The following is a 22,205-nucleotide window of genomic DNA, read 5'->3' as shown; positions in this document are numbered from 1 at the left end:
AATATAGTTTCTTAATAAAAGATCATAGTAAAATGTTCCTTTGCAGCTTTTATACAAACCCTTTTGTTTATCCAACATTTACTTGGCATTTCAAAATCCAAAGCACACTAGAAAATATTATGTATATGAGCATTATTACTCATCCTTGTGTCTCCAATACGGTTTCAATTTGACTACCTTTTAGTGTAGAGGGAACCACTCAGCTTGAGTCTTTTGATTCAAAGTTCCATAAATTTTAAATGAGGAAAGTAAAAAAGAGGTGGAGAGGTTTATAACTCCATTTCTCACGGCTCCAACAATACAAGAACATGCCTGATGTGTACTTTAAAATACATGATGTGCTGCAAACCTCCCTAACTCAAAAATTTCTTTCCTGACCATGGTCTACTCCCAAGATGAAGCCAAATACTCCGCATCTCTTGATTTCTGCATCCTTCTGATAAATTCACAAATGCACTGTCAATTTCTTCTTCGTATTACAGAGACTAGTTCATTAGCATAGCACAGTCTTTAAAATAAAATTACTGGAGGTGAACATAGGACAATAAAAATAAAAATCATGTTAAGAACCATAACAGTCAAGAGATTTAACTTTTCAACCAGGAAAAGCTATGGCTCTGCATTTGCTACAACTGCTCCTTGAAGTGCACAAACATAATTAGCCTGGGGAACACTTGGATTAAGACCATGACAAGCTCTTTTAATGAATTATATCAAGAAACATAGTTGCTTTCTCTGCCTCAAAGAACACTGTAGCAATTCTGAGGTCCACTTCACAGGAGCTAAGAGCCCGCACAGCTGCCCTTGGTGACTACATCTTCCTTATGCAAGTGCAGGAGCAGGACATCAGCTCTCTGAGAACTCACAGCAACTGCGGCAGAAACATTTCTTGGAAACAGGGTGCCTTCCCAGTGGGACTGATCTTTGAGAAGCCAGGCTGGGTGAATGCTGCTTGAGTCCTGAGGCTCTCAGGTTGGGAGCAGGGATTTTTTTTTTAATGATTTTCTAAAAATCAGAGAAAGACTGGTTTTCTCTTCAAAAGATGGCATATTCTCATGGAAAAGCAAATTTTTATCAATGAAATTAGCTGTGTGACCTCAGGCAAGTTACTCAGGCATCTCTCAGACTAGGTCTCTGTATCCGTAAAGTAGAGAAAATGATACCTATGTGTCACAGGGGAACTGTAAAGCAGCCAGCACCATGTCTGGCACAAAGCAGGTATCCCCAAATCCTCTTCCTTTCCCTACTCCTCCCCGCAATAAAAAAGGAAAAGGCAAAAGACAGGTAACTAAATAACCTTTTTATATTTCAAGTTTTGACCCATCATCTCTACTCCTTTCAAAACTATAACCTTGAAATCTTGACTGCTTACTGTCAACAGCATATATTGATATACAGTCAGAACTTCAGAATTTAGAAATGAAATCTAACCTCCCTGTTCTACAGATTCTACACATGTTGCCCAGAGACATAAAAGGCCTTTCCTTTCATCAGTATCATACATTGATTCAGTAGCAGAACCTAAGCTAGAAAAATATGTGTGGAATAACAAAACAAACACTTTTTTAAAATATGCTTTTCAAAAGTCAGACCTGAGCCTATACGACCCATTGTGTAAATATTCCCTTTAGGGGAAAAACTGCAACTGTGATTAGTTTCATTTTGAGCGTATTTCTTATATCCCATTCGTGAGTGTTTCACATGTTTTCAAATACTTTTTCTTGCTGTTCTCCACCTTCTTCTGTCCTCCTTCCTTCCCTTAATTTGTTTCTTTTCCAGGGTATAAATCTACCACTCTACTGTAGATTACTATAAATTCATAAATTCGGGAATCAAAAAAAAATTCTTAAAAAGTATGCTTTTTAAAAACCAGTTATAATCCCTTAAACATTTCATATCTCTCTATTTCTAGGTAAATTCCTCAAGACAGAAGTCTCTTTTAAACTTCTAATCCTCAAACTTTGATTGTGTTCTGCTATATGTCAGGCTCTCTTAACCACATTATGTCATTAAATCTCCAAAATTATAGTAATATTCTAATTCCAAGATTGCTTATAAACATAATTTCCTTTCTTACTATTGCAATGCTAAATTATCATCTTTTTTTAACGCAGTAACATATTTAACATGTTCACATGTTATGTACAGTACAGGCAAATTCAACAATTGAAAGCACACAACTACAAGAAGCTAGCTTAGCCGCTACGTGGCTTAGCTTTTCTCTTACCTAAAGCTAATCACCTTACTTTTTACCTAGTACCCTCACATAGCTGGTAAATAAGGTAAAAGTAAAATAATCAAAGCAGACTGCAAAAAAAAAAACCACAAGTTCCAAACTCCTTAGTTCCTGAGCTATCCTCAATCCATCAGCAAATTACAGATTTGAAAACAAGGAGTAGCCCTATCATTTAACAGGAGACTGAAAAATGACTTTCTTAATTAGAAGTCCAAGAGTGAGAGACTCCTTTCCACCAAAGCTCTGAATAAACACCAACATCAGGTCAATCAGAGCTGTCCTGGTCCCAGTGGTATCTTAAGCTGATGACTCAAATTCCCAGCGAGCTTCTAGTTTAATATTTCTTGAAACTCTTGGCTTAGTCACACAGTGACCTGGAATTTAAGGCAAATAAGGGTCTCTTCCTTCCATCCTTAAAGATATTTTTGCTGAATGACACAAAGTTAAAGAGGCAAGATGGGTTTAGAGCTTTTTAGAGTTTTTACTCCCTGAGGTGTACCAAGTTAAAAAATTGGGGACAGTGAACCATGCTAGCTTTGAATTTCAAACACAACTATTAACCCTGTCAGAGAAGCAAGTCCATTTCCAAGTTTTAACAAAATGCCTTTCTTTTAACCCCAGCACCGTTTATTGAAAGAGGAAGGAAAGAAGAATGAAAGGGAGGGAGGGAGGGAGGGAGGTGAGGAGGGAGGGAGGGAGGTGGGGAGGATGGATGGATGTCACAAGCACCTTCCTAGACAAAGTTTCAACATATTCTGGAGTTCTTCTTGAATTTATTTCAATCAAAAAACATATAAATTATAATTTCTTTAACAGGTAATTATCCATACATTATCTTCAATAACTATCTTAAAATCTGGTTTAGCTTTAAAAAAAATCTTAGTACTACTAAGTAAATACAGTGGAGTCCTTTTTTTCCATAACTTCAAAGAGTAATTTTTTTCTACATTTCTGAGTTGCCAGTCTTCTAAATTCTTCAAATCCGCTTCTCATTATATTACTCCTAGAGTTCTAGGCTAAATGTTATCTCTAGCTTGGTTCAAGGTGCTAATTTTAACAAAATCCTAATAACAATGGTAAAATGTATCATCTTTACTTTTTCCTCATTCTTGTTCTCAATGTTTTATGAATTTAAGAAAAATTATGTTTCAGGTGTAATGATATCCTGAAATGCTATGTTTTATTTGTAGTATTTGCAAGATAGTGTAGGGATCAATTTGAATTTTAAGGTTCATAATGCAGAGTATGTAATATAACAGTGACAACAATTAGTATATCATCCTACTTATCTCAATACCTATACTTATTATGAAAAATTAAAATTACTCTTCATACCTGTAGCAAAACAAAAGGAAATTTCTATTCTAAATAAACTCTAATTTTTAGAATCCTAAATATTCAGTTTGAACATTAAATTTCAAGGACCAAAAAACAACAGACGGGCATCTGTATTACAGTTTGCAAAAAAACCCTGCTAGGATTTCAGAGGTCTCTTTGGTCCCAATTTTCCCCCTACCCTTGAATCACAAGATAATGTGCTTAAAGAAAGCATTCTTTCTGGGGTTATTTACATGAAGTTATCTTTATCAGAAATCTTATGAAAGAGTTCTCCAGTTCACCACCCAAACCTCAGCACTCTGTTTTCCATGTTCAATAAGACCCTTGGAAAACACATCTCAAAAGAATAAAGAAAAGGTGGTCTATTTTTAATTCATTTCCTTCCAAATAAACTATTACTCCCTAACTCCTGGTTCTATGCTGGTTCCCAATTTTGACCTTCCAGTTTAGATATATTTAAGAGACATTCAAAAACAGTGTACACATGCACAAGTGGGGAACCTGTCATTTCTCCCCCTCAAACCACCACTATTTTTATAATATTGATGACCTCATAAAAGGAACTCCATTACCAGCAAACATGTCCCTGCTTCAGCACCAGATGCAACCAGGATATGGAAACAAGATCTCTCTCCTCCATTTACTTTTTATTCATTCCAACCTCTGGATATAACCCTCAGTTCCATTCTATTGGCCTGCTTCACCATCTGACACGCTTGATTTTTACCTTCTCAAGTCTTAGTGACCATCCTGGTGTCATATTTCCCTCATTGTTGTGTTAATCTAAATATTACAGAATGAGTTTGCTCATTTTCCCCCAAGACAGTCCCCTCAAAAAACTGCAACTTAAGGAAATGCATCTTGAACAATTTAATTCTCAGATTCAAACTCATTATCCTGAAAGCCCTCCACCCCTCCCCACCCCATGTTCTGTTCAGAGTGTTTCTTTGACTTTTCAATAGTAATCAAAAGTTGCTTTTCATAAAAATATTTCTCTAGTTGGAAGACGGGTACAAAGGGTTTTGTTAGAACAGTAAATGCTTTTTTCCCTAGTCTTCATCCATGTTAACAGTAAATCACTATGAAACCAACCAAAACAAAACCCACCCTCACTGTGTGTAGCCACGTGAAGGGGCATACGGAAAAAGCTCAAGAGTAAAGAACCTTCATCCCAGCACAGCCAAGAAGGGAAGCTACAAATGAAGGCAGTTTTCATGGAAGAAAACATCCACAGATGTAGAAGCTACTTATTTTAGAAAAGGGGACAAGAGAGCAATAAGGAGAGAGAGAGGTCGGGTATAGACAGACAAACTGGAATGCCTCTTCTCTGTTCACCTACACTTGAAAACCTGACTGTATCTGGCAATCTAAAGTTTGAAAAGCAAAACTAAACCTATCACAATTTAAAGTGAACAATTTTCTCCTGATAAAAATTAGCTGCTTTGAACTTATTTGGGGCAGAATTATTTTTTTAACCTGATACACAAAGCTATCATTGCTTTTTCAGAACAACACTTAAAAATGACCTTTTAAGTTTCTTACAATCGTAAAATTTTAAAACTAAAAACCTAATCCCTTTAACATCATATATCCTAAGCCACTCTGATGTAAAATTACTTCTATGCCACTGTCTTCTAGTACTGGTTTGCAATGGAATCTGTACAATTAATAATAACCTTCTTCCTTCTCATCTTTCTAGGAAGCCAAGAATGACATATCTCCTTATCTCCTTATTTGTGCCATTAGATTGACATATTTTGCCTCACCTGTCACCTTCCATAAAACTCTGCTTTCAGATATGAGTTAATTCATTTTTAGTTGTCCTCAATGTTCTAAAATAGTGATGTTTGACAGAATTAATACAGTGCTCTAGTTCTCTCTGTTCAACTGGTATTTAATTAAAGATCTTGGAGGCATCTTTGTCTCCAGTTACACCGCTTAAAGAAGGAATGTTACTTCCTACCTGGACAATGTGCTAAACCACATGGCAACAGAGCTGCCTTCCTAAGGTCTCCCATTTAACAGATTGTTTTACTGTGTATAAACTACTAGCAAGACAGATGACCACTTTATTTCATGTTGATTTTACTTTTCACATCTCTGAACCACAACTCTACTATAGCCTACATTCTCTCTTACCTTTAAAGTTGCCAGCATTTCTGGACTTGTAATGCTCCCTTACATTTTTATTTGATCATTGCTTTTGTTTTACCTGGACCTCAAAAAGTCCTAATGGTATTTAATTTGTAAGATTTCTTGAATCTCTGGTAACCATGCAGAGAATCTTTAAGCAATGAGAGCTACCTGGAGCACGAGCATAAAATTTCTTGTTTTAGACTCTTTTGAATTAATATCTTCTGGTGAATAGCCCACTCAACTTAATATGTCATAATTTTCAATTGTAAAGGTAGCATGGATAATTTAAATTGGCACTTGCTATTTATTACACAAATAACTGTTCTCTTAGAATGCGTTTTGAAAGCTAGCATTTCTCAATAATTCTTTGGCTATATCGGAACCACAAGAGACATGTCAATTTAAGCAAACTTCAGGAGCAATAAACTAACAAACAAGACTCTAGGTGGTGGTATAGGTTATTTTTTTATCATGATGTTTTGCTCTTAAAAAACTGCAAGAGTCAGAGGAGCCTTTAGCCTCTTTTACAGACACCTTTTTACTGCAACCTTACAATATTTTAGGGTGTTAAATTAGTAAAAGTTTCGAGACACATTCAGGAAGTGGGTCCAGACATTAAAACTGGTTTTCAACTACCTCAAAGGCACTGTAGAGAGCGCACTGGAGTAAAACCAACAATGAGTAGTCCTCTTTTTTGTTTGTTTTTAATACGTATTTTCCTCATGCTCTTAGGGCACTTTCAGGGCTAAGTATGCAAAGAGGTCTTTCCCCACCAGAGTGTATGAAACAGGCTAAAGTAACAATCCTACAGCCTGCAGGATAGGGGCTGCTCCATTGACTGAATCTTCTTTGTCTCTAGGAACTAATTCCAGGCAGAAAAAAGTTAGCACTGGTGATGAAGCCACTACTCTCTGAACCAGCTAAACTCAAACCACATTACCAAACTGCTGGGCAAAACCAGAGCAACTTACTTAGAAGTTGAAAAACACTTCAAAATACTCCAGGCAGCAACCCACACTTAGGTGCCAGGCAGATGAAGCAGCATTTGTTTAAAAAGTCCACTTATTTCAGTGTCTCTTCAACAAAGGTGACGAACTAGTGATTAAACATTGAATAATCACATCAGGAAGATGCCACCCACTTGCTAAAACCATGATTCACTAACAAGCAGGTTCAATGCAATTCATACCTTTGAAGAATGAATTACCAAAGCTCTTTGCTTCACAAATACCACTCTCCCCCCACCCCCCCCAAATGTAAACAGCAATCATCATCTATAAACGGACAACCATTTTTACTTTGGACACCTATGGATGGTCTCTCTTCCTCTAGAAACACTTTTTCCCGCACAATCTCACATTTAATCATTTACATTACCGGAGACAAACTCCAACTCAGTTCCACCAACTGAGTGAAAAATCCTTGTGGCTAAGAAGGTCTAAATTCTTTTCCAAAATAAAAATGCTCTATTAAAAAATTTAAAACGCAAAACTACTTATCATTCTGTTCTTCTACTATCTTCAAAACCCAACTGCAATCCCTAACGAGACAGAAGGTAGAAACTCCTGTAATGCTTCAGAGATCAACATGTGTCACAGACTCCCAGCTTGTTCGCCTCTAAGACACAGTTGATTCCTTTGTTCCTCCAGACTGAACACCAACTCTTGATTAAAATTTGGAGACTACTTTGGAAAGGATATGACGGTTTGTAGAATATTTCCAGGGAAACCCTTCATAAAACAACAACATGCACTAGTAGTAGAAGAGGACACAGATATAAGAGTGAAAAACAAGCCTCCCGAAGCCTCCCAGGACCTGCACGGAGCTCACCCTAGATGTGAGCCCGGTTCCTGGCTCAGGGGTAAAGTGATGGTTAAGGCCTCGGGTCGAAGGGGCCTCTCCCTCGGGAGGGGAAGGACAAGTACCGACGGGCTGGGCTGGACCCGGGGGTCCTCCGGGGGTCGGAAGCGCGGTCTCTTTTCCTACCCACTTTCCCCGGCCCGGGATCCGCGAGCACAGAGCAGGGAGGCACCCGGGTGAGAGGCGGGGAGCTGCGCCCGGCGCCGCCCAGGACGCCCGGGGCAGCAGGAGCGGCGCAGCGAGAAGCGCCCAGGGTCGGGGCCGAGGGGGCAGCCGAGCGGGGCGCGAACCCGGCCCGCGCCCCCCCACCCCGCCCCGGCCCGGCTCAGGGGCCACCCGGAGGCCGCCCCCCGGCCCAGGACTGGCACGGACGCGCCAGTGAGCCCGGGGCCAACTCCACAACTTGGCGGCCCCGCTGCCCGGGCCCCCCGAGTTCCCGGGGAGATTCGGACCCAGCAGGAGAGGCGGAATTTCCCCGGAAACCATCCCCCCCCCTCACCATCTCGCCCCGCCGCCGAGCCCACCCCGCCGTCTGCGTCCGCTCCCGCCACCCGCAGCGCCGGCCCCGCCGCCCCGACGCCCCCGAGGCCCTACCGGCCAACGCCAACGCCGCCGCGGGCCGCGCTCCCGGCCGTTTCCGGCGGCGCGGGCGGCCGCTCCTCCGAGCCCCCCAGCCGCGGCCGCCACTCACCGGAGGCCGCCGCGGCTCCGAGCCCGGGGCTCCGGCAGGCTCACTCCGCGAAGGCGCCCCGCCGCCTCGTCCTCCCTCGGCGCCCCAGCGAGCTCTTGCCTCCGACCGGCAGCACTGCCGAGCGCAGCGGCGGACGCGAGGCCACGGGCGGGCGTGCGGGCGCGCGGGCGGGCGTGGGGCCGGGTCGTCCCTCCGCCTCGGCCGCCGCCTCCTCCTCCGCCGCCGCCGCCACCGCCGCCTCCCGAGTTCGGGGCTCTGCTGCAATGTCTGCGAGGCTGACTTTGAGCGCCTCGCTCGCCGCCCGCCCGCAGCCGCGCTCCTCCCTCCGCCGCTGAGTCCGCCGCGGCCCAGTCCCTCCCCTCGCCGCTCCACGCCATTCAGCTCTTCAGCCAAGTTTCTTAACCCTTTTTTCCCCTTCTTTCCCATTGTCACCGGGGCGGGAGGAAGGCGCCCGGGTCCCGGAGGCTCGCGGGAGCTGAGGGGCCCCCTCGGTTGGCTGGTTTTCCTTCTCGCCCGCCCTCCGGCCGGCCGGGCGGGGACTGCGGGGCCCCGAGGCGGCGGGAGGACCGCGGCGGCGGGGAGAGGTGGGTGCTCCACGCGCCCGCGCCGTCCCCCGCGGCTCCCGGCTCTGTCCAGCCGCCGCCACGGCCGAAGGCGCCCGGACAGCTCCTCCCGGGGCCCCGGGGGGACCGATCTCGAGACACAGGCCAAAGGCTCTTGTTGGGGGCACAGCCTGGGGGCCGAGACTCCCCGGGTCCCTTCCTGGGTGCCGGCGCCCTAGGCGTCCCCCTCCTCCCATTTCGCCCCACGACACGCGTCCCCTTGGCTCCCTCTCGCCCACCCCCAACTTCCACCACCTTGTAATCTGTGTGTCTTGCTTTGATCTTGGGGGGCACGGGTACTAACTGCGGGTCACTTTGACCCCACGCCCAGCACGTAGGAGGCAGCCAGGGATAAATGCGGAGTGAGTCCGAGAGGAAAACTGGGAAGGAGACCTGAGGAGCGCCCCATTCAGCTCCTCGGACGGCGGAGGACCCGGGAGCAGGGTTTATCTTCAGCTGCTTTGTCACTGCGAAGTCTCCAGCGGAGTCAGTTCTCGAATCTACACCATCCCCGGGAAGAATCTGACCCTACAAGACGAGGCAGAAGGCACCGGGCTGCCACTTCTCGGGCAGCTCTCCGCGGTTCAGGCTCCGAGTAAGAAATAACAATTACATCACGAGGCCGGGGCGGCAGCGCCGAGGAGCCTCCCGGTTTCCTGCAGCCTGATCTCGCTGAACCCGCCTCTAAACTGGGGGGCATACGGATTGGTGAAGAGAGAAAGTGGAGGGAGGAGAGAGTCATCCGAAACCATCATTTCCCCCTTCTCCCTGTATTTGCTGTTTTAAAATTTTGTCCTCAACGCTCCCCAAACATCTAACTAGAACTATTAACACCCCCTCAACACCTCCGCAGATGTCAGGTTTCTTTTTGACTCTAGCATCTAGCATTTAGTGACTCGCCATGAAAAGAAAAAAAAAAAAAAATTACCAGGGGAAATGAGGACCGTTGCTGAAATTGTTTTTGCTTGCTACGAAAACGCTCAAGTACAGCTTAGCCTCACTGTGAACTCCGAAATGGCATGCCTGTGTTCAAACACTTATTACACAAAACAAGTGAGTGGATGAGACTCTCCATTCTTACGTGTAGGTTTTCAGACCCTTAAGAATTAGATAGCATTTGAAAATAGAGTTGCTAGTGCACTTAAAAAAATAAAAAATAAAAAAGAACTATCCAAGTCGTAAAAAGTATTCTATGCCTGTTATGTAATGGCTGTGTTGTGCGTGTAAAATGTCATTTAACCATTAAAAATATGAATGAGAGTTTGGGGTTACCTTCACAATCTTAAAAGAGAAAGCAATTTTTCAAATTAATGCTTAATAATCCAGCCCCTAGCACAGTGCTGGGCACATGGTAGGAAGATTTTGCTTCATGGTGATAGTGCATTTTAGAACAATTATTTTACATCACCCTAGTGATTCAACTGTGCAATCTGTTGCCGTCTTATATAGTTTAAACCTCATATGATAGCTTATTATTTGTATGTAGCACCGTTTTAAATCTGTTTCAGGCAACTTAGTAAAGTCAGCTATTCTGTAGCGCAACATATACCCAGGATTGATGCAAAGCAACTGTTCCAGTTAAGTGATGGTCAGCATAATTGGAGCGTGGCCCTTTAAGGAGTCAAATTTCTTTTCTTTAAAATCGTTTTAAACTGTTGTTAAAGATTTTCTGAAATGTATTATAAATATTTCTGTCTTCTTAAGCAGTTTGTTTGCCTTTTTTTTGGAGAATTCAGGGTTAATTTTATTTAAAGTATTCATTATAGTAGGTGTTAGTGGATTTAACAAGTACATCAAGTTCCTGTTCTCTATCAGGCTTCTTCCTAGGTGTTAGGGATGCTCCCAGGAGGTGTATAAGCCATAAATCGCTGCCCTGAAGGACTCCAGGATACTATGACTGATTATCTCTGCCTTTTGTAGTTTCTCTCTCTCCCCCTTCCCTAACTGACAATCTGTTGACTTTTCTCTCTTTGCCAGCGAGCCTGTCTCCAACCTTCTCCTCCTCTTCTGATTGGCAGCTTCTAGTCTGGTGCAGACTGAGAATCCAGATAGCCTCACTTGTCACACTTCAGTCTAAAGTAAAACTAAATAGGTCCCGTGTAAGGAACTGATGTGCTTACCAAGGAGAAAGGCACATGAACTTTAGTGCATAGACTTTGTGACAGATATTTGGACTACTCAAATGTTGCTTTGAAAAGCATTCTTTTTGCTTCTTAAGTGGGTTTTAGATCACTGCGGTTGGTAGATAAACAAACTCCAAGTAAGTAAGATTACACAATTAATACAACAAGCTGAATACTGGTCCCGCCCCTTTTAGCACTAGTGTTAAAAAGTCTACAGCAGTCTGTTAGACGACTTAATAAAGCTGCTCACCTCATTATTCATCTATCTTCTCAACCCCACAGAAATCCAGTCATTGAAATCCTGAACTCTTTTTGATAGTACATTAGTGTTAAGTAAGTTGCACACCTTTCATGGGATTCATTTTTACTTAATCATTCTAATTGTGTTGGGGCTATTTTGTTGTTCTTTGTTTTTAAAAAATCAGTACCTCAGTTTCCTGGCTAAGAGAGTCATTGCAAGGATACTGGGGCATATATGTAATATAAGAATACCTATTCAGTAATTGTATTTTGAAGACAACTCTCATTTTAACTGATTGTGATGTGAAAAAGATGCCCTTGAGCTTTTATACTTAAACACAAAATTATTTTTATGAACTCAGGTTCCTATGGGATCAGATACGTATAGTTCAGGCTCAATATGTTTATCCACCACAAAGAAGTAGTCTGGGAGAGGCATGCTTATGATGGACTCCCTGAATCTCTCCCATTATAGCATTTTTCACACCAGTTGATGACTGGGTGTTTACTTATCTATATCCCATTCTAAATGCAGGCACTCTGGGCACAGGGTCTGTATCCCTCTGGTTCACATATGGACACCTCTACCACCTATCCCTGTGCACAGCAAACAATATCCAGTAGATATTGGGCAAGATACTGTCATGAGTCCCGAGGACAGTCTTTGTTTCTACTTGGGGTACAGGTGTGGGGTAAGGGAGCTCAGAGAAAATTTTACAGAGAAAAGAATGCTTCAGCTGTCTATTAAAAGGTTAGAATTTACCAAGTAGCCAAGTGGGAATCAGGTTCTCAGGAGAGGGAGAAGACTGTTTAACAGTGGTGAGGTGTGAAGAAAACAAAAATATGAGAAGTATTGAACTCACCTTATACACTATGAACTAGTGACTAATGCACTATGACAGCTGACAGAAATATATACAGATGGAATTCCAGTGTAGTTACGCTGCTGTAGTCCCTCAGCCTCTAGAGAAGCGCTGTCCAATAAAAATATAAAGCAAGCCACAAATGTGAGCTACAGATGTACTTTTAAATTTTCTAGTAGCCGCATTTTAGAAATACAAAGAAGCAGGTAAAATTAATTTTAGTAATATATTTAACTCAATATATCAAAAATATTATTTCAATGTATACACAACATAAAAAATATTCAAGAAATATTTTACGTTCTTTCATTCACACTAAGTTTTCAAAATCCAGTGCGGTTTTTACACTCCTAGGACATCACCTTCAAGGGCTTAGTAGCCATGTGTAGCTAGTGGCTACCGTATGGGGCAATGCAGCTTTAGAGGACAAATGAAATCTTTAATAGTACAGTTAAAGGAAATTTTCTTAAGATGAAAATCTGAATCTTATGAAGTCTATAATCTTGTGTTGATTACTGGTGTTTAGCTCTGCTGTGTTATAAAGACCACTTTCTTCTGTCTAGGCTTTTGTGCCAATTAGAGAATCAGCGAAGTTTGCATTTTATGTACTGTGTCTCCGTTAACCATACTGTGGTTACAATTACTTTTATTTCTATTAACTCTGGTGGTGGACTGTAAATGTAAACTGGCTGTACAGCATTAAAAAACACTATAAATTTGGGATTGAATAAACTTTTTAAAAAAAGTCTTCCTTAGGTCACAGAACTACTTCTATGCTAGTTACTGTCAAGCATCTTCCTGGCTATAGAAGCCCAGGGTTTTGCTCTCCAATTCTTCCATGCCCACTTACTTAGGGAGTATAAAATCCACCCTAGCCTTTGTATGAAGGAGTCACCTGTCTGAAGCTGCAGCAGTAAGCATGTGCTATAGCGCCCTGAGTACCGAGAAAGGTCTGAATAGCTAAGAGGAAGATGTTTAGACACCCTGTCTGCAGGTTACTGTGCAATTTCCCCTAATGAGATTGGAGCCCTTTTACTTTCGGTGGAGCATGAGTGCCAAGGACTGGTAAAACCAGGGCACTCAATTTATTCACTAAAATGAATCCTGAAAACCGGATCTTAAAAACAAAAAACAAAAACAACCTGAAAATGTTTGCATAGAAGCAGCTGAAAGTGTGCAAGGAAAAGGCAGATACCTTAATGAAAGGCAAATGTGGACGATGCCTTCTCATTCCCCAAAAAAGAAAATGTCTAGTATAGTTAAGGTGTCCAAAAAGCCAAGAAATCCCAATGAAGCTAAGGAAAACCTGTCAGTTTTGATGATATGTCAGCTTAATATGTCCGTGTAAATATTACATGGAATCCTCTCCTTTTATGTAGAAATGGGTCGTGTAGATCTCATTAAGCAGCCTGTCATAAATGACTACAACATTTCAGGATTTCACAAACATACATCTGTATAATAAATCAATTGGGTAAAGTATGGTCCTATTAAATTTTAGAGATTTTACTCAGATAACCTTCAACTAAAGCCAAGTACATACAGTCAGCCCTCCATATCTGCAGATTTCACATCCACAGATTTAATCAACCATGGATGGAAAATATTCTTTAAAAAAAAAAAATCCAGAAAGTTTCGAAAAGCAGAACTTCAGCTTGCCGCTTGCCCACAACTATTTACACAGCATTTAACATTGTGTTTACAACTATTTACATAGTATTTACATTGTATTATCTGTTGTAAGTAATTTAGAGATTATCTTAAGTATAATAGAGGATGTTCCTAGGTTATATGTAAACACTACTGCCATTTTATATAAGAGACTTGAGCATCTGAGGAGTTTGGTTTTGGCGGGGGAGGGGTTCCTGGAACCAATCCCCTGCAGATACCAAGGGATGACTGTATCTGTTTTCCTAAATTATTAAGGATTCTGTGGGGAAGAAAGCTATAAAGAAAACATGATGTATGCTTGCCATTTGTGCAATTGTTTGACTCTCAAAAGACATAGACATAGACTCTGACAAATTTGTTTTAGATTTGCTTAGTTTAAGAAACATAAAATTCTTATATAGTTTATCTTTCCACAAAACCAAATTAAAATTACCTTCACCCTCAAACACACATGCACACACACACATACACACACACACCCCTAAGATTTCACACAATGCAATGGGGAAAGAATAGTCTTTTTAATAAATGTGGCTGGGACACTGGATGTCAACATAGAAGAGAAGGAAATCTGACCATTTCTTTGAACCATACACAAAAATTAACTCAAAACGGATCATAGACCTAAATGTAAGAACTAAACTATAAAAGTCTAAGAAGGAAATATAGCAACAAATCTTCACGACCTTGGTAAGGCAAAGCCTTCTTAGGCATGACACCAAAAGCACAAGTGACAGAAGGGAAAAGAAGTATATTAGACTTAAATCAAATTAAAATATTTTGTGCTTCAATGTACACTATCAAGAAAATTCAGAGACAACCCATAGAATAGGCAAAAAATTTACAAATCGTATATCTGATAGGAGACTTCTATCTAGAATATGTAAATAACTTACAACTCAACAATAAAAGACTAGTACCCATTTTTTTTAAGGAGCAAAGGATATGAATAGACATTTCTCCAAAGAAGATATACATTAAGGACATGGGAAGATGTTCCATGTCAGTAACCATCAGGGAAATGCAAATCAAAACCACAATTCAATACCTCTTCACACTCACTAAGAATAGCTATAATCAAAGAAAACAAAAAACAAAAGAGTTAAGAACAAGCATTGATGAAGGTACAGAATAATTGGAACCCTCGGACACTACTGGTGAACATTTTAAATGTTGCAACCACTTTGGAAGAAAGTCTGGCCGTTCCTCAAAAGGTTAAACATAGAGTTACCTATGATCCAGCAATTCTACTCCTAATTATATACGCTAGAGTATTGAAAACTTCTCCACACAAAAACTTGTACATTAATGTTTATACCAGTGCCCTTCATAATATCAAAAAAAGGGAAAAAAACCCAAATATCTATCAACTAATGAATGCATATACAAAATGTGGTATAGCCTTATAATGAAATACTACTCAGCAATAAAAAAGGAATGAACTGCTGATACATGTTACAACATGAATGAACTTGAAAAGATTATGCTGAGTAACAAAAGACCACATACCGTATATTTCCATTTATATGAAATATCCATAATATGCAAACTTATAGAGTACAGTAGTGATTACCTAGGGCTGGGGAGGGGTTTGGAAAGAAATGGGGATTAACTGCTAATAGGATTTCTCTTTGGAGTGATAAAAGTGTTCTAAAATTGATTGTGATGATGTTTGCATAACTCTGTGAATACACTAAAAACCACTGAATTTTACACTTTAAATGTGTAAGCTGTATGGTATGTGAATTACATCTAAGTAAAGTTGTTATGTATTTTTTAAAAAACAAAATAAACAATAAAAAACCTTTCTAGCTTCTCCTTTTGGAAAAAAAAAGAACTTTGACATGTATCAATATATAAAGTCTGTAAATGTTTTAAAATATGCTACAATTCAAAATTATTTTTGCTCAATAATATATATATATACACACATATATATGTATGTGTGTGTATATATATCCAGAAAATTACATGTTGGATATTAACTTTGGCTGCTTTATGATTCTTAAATGACACAGTACAGTAAGGATGAAGGATAGTTTTGTCAGGACAGCCCAAGTGTCAGTAATTTAGTGTACACCGTACTAAGAGAGAGAGAGAGAGAGAGAGAGAGAGTGTGTGTGTGTGTGTGTGTGTGTGTGGTCTTCCATCAATGCCAATATAGAATTCCAGAGGTGACCTAGGAAGAGAATTCTGGATAAACAGCATATACCACTCATGTCCCAGAAAGGCTTATACCAGATACATAGCTCAATAATTTACAGTAGTAACTACTCCTACAAAGCTAAATGATTTATCCTGTTAGGTAGTTCAGTGTATTATATTTCCTAAAAGCCAGATATCCAAGAAATCTAATTCCAATTTCCATCAGCAAGTAACTGCTTTTGGCTGCTAGTAACAGAAACAAGAACTAACAGTGGCTTAACCAGTGTAGACTTTGATTTTTCTCCAATGTAAAAAAAGGTCACAAATGCATTTTGGGGTCTGTTTTGATGATACCATCATTATTAAGCACCCAGATTGCTTCTATTCTCTCATTGCTAGCTCTTGGCTTTCATCCTAAAGTTTGCCTCATGATGTTAGTTGCCTACTGGAGTTCCAGTCATCAAATCTGCATTCCAGGCAGGAAGAATGTGGGTGGCCTACCACCTTTTAAAGGAGTTTTCCTGAAAGGAGCATCCAACAACTCCTGCTGACATCTAATTGGATGTATCCAGAGGGAGTGTGAGGTATATAGTATTTTAGCTAAAAATAATACTCAAATAAAATCAAGATTTGGTTTCTAAGGAAGAAGATGAGACTAGATATGGAGTGGGTATATTAGTTGTCTCATGCTAAGTAACAAATCCTCACAAAAATTAATAGCTTAAAACAAGAAACACTATAATCTCAAAAGTTTCCGGTAGGTAAAGAATTCAGAAAGAGCTTAGCTGGATTGTTTTGACACAAGGTCTCTCCCGTGGTTGCAGTCAGGATATTGGCAGAGTCTGCAGTCACCTGAAGGCTTGCCTGGAGGTGGAGGACCCAATTTCAAGAAGACTCCCTCACAAGGTTGTTGGCAGGAGGCCTCAGCCCCTCACATGGCTATTGGCTGGAGGCCTCAGGTCCTTGCCACACAAACCTCTCCATAAGCAACTTGAGTATCCTGATGATGTGGCCTGCTACCTACCCCCAGAGCGAGCTATCCAGGAGAAAGCAATGATGAAGTTACAGTGTCCTTTATGACCTGGTTTCCTAATTGACACAGGATACTTCCACTTTTTTCTATTAATTAGAAGTGAGTCACTAAGTTAATTCCACTTGTAAGGGGAAAGTCATCTTAAAGGGAAGCATATCAAATAATTTGTGGACGTAGTTTAGAACCTCCAGATTAGGCTATTAGCAATTTTCTGTCATGGTCTGCCTCTTTGGTTTTCCAAACCAACATGCACACCTTTGTTTTCATAAATAGATAGTCTCACTGCCTCTCCAATGGATCAAGACCTAAGTCTCTTTCTGTTACTGTTGTTTCGATAACTGATATGCAGCCGTCTCTAAGAGGCCCAGATGGGGCTCTTGTAGGCTGGTAACCAATTAACTAAGGCATGTTTTCAGCTACCAGCACACATAAGTTTTCAGTGATGGAGAAGAAAAGGATCATTGCAATAAGCCTGTCCATTTGGTGACATTAGTTACCATTCCATTATAATTATCAAAACCTACTGAGCAGGAATAACCAGGACCCTCTGCCTCAGCATTGCAGGAATTTCCTTTGTTGGCCAAACTGGAAACTCCTGGTTCCTTCTCTTGAATGTTCTCCTTCATGCCTTGTCCTCTATTGCTCCTGGATCTGCCCCTGGGAGGTTCATCCTTGTCAATTTTCCTCAACAAATATATCCGAGGTGGGCACGATGAGAAGGATGCCCTTCTTGGAGACTTCATGAAATTTGAAAGATTGGGGCACAGGAATTGTTTTAAAGTTTTAGCAATCACAAACCATTGCAGACCAAGTTTGGGGTTTCTTTGCGAAGATAATTCCTTCAAACACTTAGCACACTTGATTTGTTTCGATTCTATTCCATGTGCAAACTACCATAGCCAAAAGACTTGCCCAGACATGGTTTTTGAACATGCAAATTCTCATCTTTTATTTACTGGGCTCTGTTCTCTGCCCATCCCTCTGGCCCTTAAATTAATGGTGGCTACCTTGAGAGCATGTGAAATAATAGGCTTAGATGGGGAAGCAATACAGTTCATCATCTCTTGCCAGCAATATCACTGCTGCTTTATGACAAACTAAGAGCCTTACCTCCTGCTAGGACTGTAGTTTCAGGGCTACAGCTTAAAACTTCTTCAAGTTCAGATACAAAAGCAGATGAGTTGTGCAACATTGCAAGTTCTAAGTCACTGGACTCTCCATCAGTGTAGTTAGTGGGCATGGGCAGAGAATGCCTCTCTTAGCAAATCTTTACTTCTTTCCACCCCTACTGAGTTCATCTAGTTCTTAAGATTTTGCTAAAGATAGCAAAAATGAACCACCACCTACCAATACTATGAATTTGTTCTACTATTTCCCTGAACATTATAGCCTCAGTCAGCAAACATCCTACTTTTTAAGGTAAGCAAGTGACAGGTCAACCAAATATTTGGCCACCACATTAAAATTAGACCCTCACCACTTACTCCCAACTGCTTCTACTAAATCAGTATTACTTGTACTTTTCAGCATCTCATTTCTGGTACCAGTTACTACATAGGTCATGGTCCCTGGTTTCAGAAAGCAAAATTAAATTTTGCTAGGTTAAGCAAAAAAAGGTTTATTATAATATAATAGATAATTTACAACATTTTTGCTGGGCCCCAGGAACCAGGTTTAGAGGATACATAGGAGAAATGTCCAGCTGTACAATGGGATGGCCAAATGGAAACTCCACTCATCATCTGTCACTTAACACTAATGAAGATACAGACTAAATCCTAGATCCTCCATCATAGTTCTATAGAAGAACCAAACTCCTCAACCTCCTTACTTGCCAGAACAGCCCCATAGATTCTGTCTCATGATGTTCATATCCACCTTTCTTGTCTTATACAGGTGCATCTGGTTGGTGGAAACCAAGTCATATGTGAAACTCTGGCTTCACCTGAGTCTGAGAAATGTCTACAACATTCACCTTTCTGGTCTCTAGTAACCAGAAAGCCATGCTAGAAAGAGAGAGAGTGGTTTTTAGTGTGTTATTCTGCAGTATTTACTAGAGGTGAAAGGATTATTTCTGAGTTTTAATTATATTTTAATTAATAAACTTAAATTTGAGGAAAATTGTAACAGCATAATATAATAAAATTAATAAACAGCATGAATTAAGTTGACCCAGTATGCTTCCCATTTGCTCTAGGGTTCTTTTCTAGTTTTGTTGTTGTACGTTGGCCTACCTTTCTATTTTAAAGCCAGTAATAACATTTCAAAAATGTTTGATATATATCCCCTTATACAGATGAATCACTAACTGCTCAGTTCCACTCCCACCCTCTTTCATTCTAATCATGTGGACCTCTTGGTTCCAAGTGGGGCACTAGCAAAGCTTATGTGAATGCCTGAGGAACAGGACTGTTTGGTTGTAAGAAAAAAACTTATCTGGAGCTGAAAGTGGGTCAAAATCAAGAGAGAATGTAAAATCAAGTATCCTGCAGAGTGCAAGACCCAAAGTTTCTGAAGCACATGAAGTATTTTAGGTTGTAAAATAAACAATAATTCATCCAAGGATCATTACATTTGGGTAAATTTTGCATGAATCATATTTCATAGTATTCTAGCTCTTGGAAAGTTGGTCAACCACATTAGCCAGTATACAATATCATGATCATGTTGGGATACAGAAAATGTACTCACTCTTGGAAAAAGTGTTTTTGGTTTTAAGGAAGAAAAGCCTATTCAATTAACTTGAGAAAAAAGGAAATTCCAAGGGGTAACGTATATGGAATCCAAGAAAATGTTGTCCCACTAGCCCTCAGGGGACCATTGCCCTCCATCCTGGTGCATTAACCAGTATACAATATCATGATCATGTTGGGATACAGAAAATGTACTCACTCTTGGAAAAAGTGTTTTTGGTTTTAAGAAAGAAAAGCCTATTCAATTAACTTGAGAAAAAAGGAAATTCCAAGGGGTAACGTATATGGAATCCAAGAAAATGTTGTCCCACTAGCCCTCAGGGGACCATTGCCCTCCATCCTGGTGCTCCACCAAAAATGTGCCTTCGTTATCCGCTTGTTCAGACGGTCTATTGGTTCAGTTCTCCAAAGAGAAAGGTTGATTACCTGTAGACCAGCCAGTGGACCACTCCTTTCATGGACAAGTCTATCAGCCCTGGTCTATCAGCCAGAGCCAATGAATGGAGGTGAGGGAAAGTTCACTTAGTACAAAGGATTGACATTCCCAAGACTGTGAATAGGGCTGATAAAACTAGAAGGGTAAGATGGGGTGTAGTAGATCAATAAACTAATGTTTCTAGTAAGGTCATTATCTTTTACACTGTGAAAATTGACTTCTAATATTGTAACAGCATGTTAACCTTATTTACAAACTGCTTACAAATTAATGTGTGTGATTCTTACATACAAAATATATTAAACGTATTCATTCTTTCACCAATAATTTACTGATTGCCTACTAGGTACCCTGTGTTACACTATATCGAGTTCTCTTGATACCAAATGAACAAACCAGGGTTACTAGTTTTGTGACATCCATAGAAGGAGACAGCTAATATTTAGTTTGATACATTCTTTAATAAAGATATGGTTAAGATATGTGTTATGGAGGAAGGAGGCATTGGTTCATATTTTGGGTGTTCAAGGAAAGGCTTCTTCCTTTGAGAAGTCATTATTGAACTCGATCGTGAGTGATGAATTTACCAGCATACTTTTTCTTTTCCTATATGGTCATCCCTGATTCGCTTTGATAAAGCTGCTTTACTCTAACGTCCTGTCATCAAGTCATTTTTTACAGATGTTATTACCCTTCCAGGAAGCTTCACTGATTGTCAATGTGTCAGTATTTAGGGCTAGAATGGTACTTGATCAATTAGAAGCAGATTCGGAGTACTCCCATGGGGTAAAATTTATTTTTCTAATGCCAGATGGCTTGCATGCACATCAGAACTTTTCAGGTCTCTTTGTAGTAGTAGTTGTTGTTGTTTCCATGATCTCTTCCTCGGTATCAAGGCCGGCCTTAAACAAAGCTGTAACATGTGTCAACCTTACCTGTGTTACCAATAAACGCCCTTTTTCTAACTCACTTTTAGTACAACTTCATAGTTACATTGTATATTTATGTACCAATTTTCTTTCTCACACACCATCAACTGTAGCACGTACTACTAAGAAAGAAGACTGCAATCAGATAATAACATAACGCTTTCTTATAACATGGAATTTTAATCTTATATTTTTTTGGAAGAACCGTTTTAAACTTGTTTATACATAGATTTAAAAAATCTTTTTATCACTCTTATGTATAGATAAAAGTGAAATATAAGTAAAATACATTCTTTAAGATATTCCTAAAATGTTTTCACATTGAATCTGTCTCCTAAGAATCACTTTTTGACTCAGTCATTGATGTCTATGTGTTGTATTTTTAAAATGCAATTTAGTCGTTTTTGTCATCAGGAAGCCTTGGAGATGCAGCATTTCTTAAAAGAGTGCTCCACTACTATCTCTGATTTTTTTTTCCAAACTGCTGACCTCCATTGGGCATGTTTTGATGTAGATACACTGGCAAATGACACCCACAGACAGTGACTGTGAGATACATCCCAATGTCAAAGATGTTAAAACATCAAATGATGACTCAATGGTATGTGGCATAGAATCAAAGACAGATGATATTACTTGATAACTTCCAAAGTGTTATTGATTACATCTGTCTCTTGAAGATCATCATAATTACGTAAGTTAAGTCAGGTAGGCATTGCTTCACACTTTACAAGTGAAGTACTGGATGTCCCTCAAATTTAAATAACTTGCCCCAATGACAGAAGACTAATAAGGAGTAGAGTTGGTAATATGTTTGGTAGAACTGGGACATTTTATTCATAAACCAAGTCTCTTTCCACCACTTCATGCTACTTATCATCATGCTTCTTGGATATTCATAGACCTACCCCCTGATTCTCAACCTGCTACCTGTCACTTATCTTTAACCATCAAAAAGTTTAACCCAATGGTTTACAAACTATGCTCTAGAAAAATACTGATGTATCAAGACTTTCTGCTTTTCAAAATCAAATAAAGATCATCTTTTCCGAATTTGCAAGGGAAAAAATCAGCTGTCAGATCATTCTCTAAATAAAATTTTTCTGATTTTTTTTTTGTTAAACCTAGTTTCTGCTACCAGTTAACCATACTCGAATCTTGTTTCATAGGGTATTGAATTTGCACAAAACATATAGCCATTTTTAGTTT

At 40.1% G+C, this 22,205-nt stretch overlaps 1 protein-coding gene across 5 annotated transcripts in view; it reads right to left on the bottom strand.

Moving 5' to 3' along the window:
- The window catches only part of NRIP1 (nuclear receptor interacting protein 1), a 114,847-nt gene extending 106,250 nt beyond the window's left edge, over positions 1 to 8,597 (bottom strand). For all 5 annotated transcript variants that reach the window (XR_009701333.1, XR_009701334.1, XM_061194024.1 and 2 more), the window contains exon 1: positions 8,262 to 8,597. The gene's annotated coding sequence lies outside the window, so the exon portion shown is untranslated. The remainder of the gene's footprint in view (positions 1 to 8,261) is intronic.
- Positions 8,598 to 22,205: the final 13,608 nt, after the last annotated feature.

The sequence above is a fragment of the Eubalaena glacialis genome, chromosome 6 (genome assembly GCF_028564815.1).
Source record: "Eubalaena glacialis isolate mEubGla1 chromosome 6, mEubGla1.1.hap2.+ XY, whole genome shotgun sequence".
In the NCBI taxonomy this organism is placed as follows: Eukaryota; Metazoa; Chordata; class Mammalia; order Artiodactyla; family Balaenidae; genus Eubalaena; species Eubalaena glacialis.
The sequence above is the reverse complement of the archived record's forward strand: the minus strand, read 5'-3'. Positions and strand labels throughout refer to the sequence as shown.